The 463-nt window shown below is 42.1% G+C and overlaps 1 non-coding gene across 1 annotated transcript; it reads left to right on the forward strand.

Moving 5' to 3' along the window:
* Positions 1–108, forward strand: LOC130984554 (small nucleolar RNA R71). The gene has a single exon (XR_009088477.1). It is a non-coding gene; the product is annotated as a small nucleolar RNA R71 (small nucleolar RNA).
* Positions 109–463: the final 355 nt, after the last annotated feature.

Consider the following 463-nt stretch of genomic DNA (forward strand, 5'->3'; position numbering starts at 1 on the left):
AAGCATGTCAGAAGGACATTTTCTGATCAATTGTTTGTATCTTTCCCAAGCTTCATAGAGGGATTCTCCATCCTTCTGTCTGAAGGTTTGGACTTCCATTCTAAGCTTGCTCAATTTTTGAGGTGGAAAGAACTTTGCCAAGAAGGCATTGACTAGCTTTTCCCAAGAGTCCAGGCTTTCTTTAGGTTGAGAGTCCAACCATGTTCTAGCTCTGTCTCTTACAGCAAAAGGGAATAGCATAAGTCTATAGACCTCAGGGTCTACCCCATTAGTCTTGACAGTGTCACAGATTTGCAAGAACTCAGCTAAAAACTGATGAGGATCTTCCAATGGAAGTCTATGGAACTTGCAATTCTGTTGCATTAGAGAAACTAATTGAGGCTTAAGCTCAAAGTTGTTTGCTCCAATGGCAGGGATAGAGATGCTTCTCCCATAGAAGTCGGGAGTAGGTGCAGTAAAGTCA

Source organism: Arachis stenosperma, chromosome 5, assembly GCF_014773155.1.
Source record: "Arachis stenosperma cultivar V10309 chromosome 5, arast.V10309.gnm1.PFL2, whole genome shotgun sequence".
NCBI lineage: Eukaryota > Viridiplantae > Streptophyta > Magnoliopsida > Fabales > Fabaceae > Arachis > Arachis stenosperma.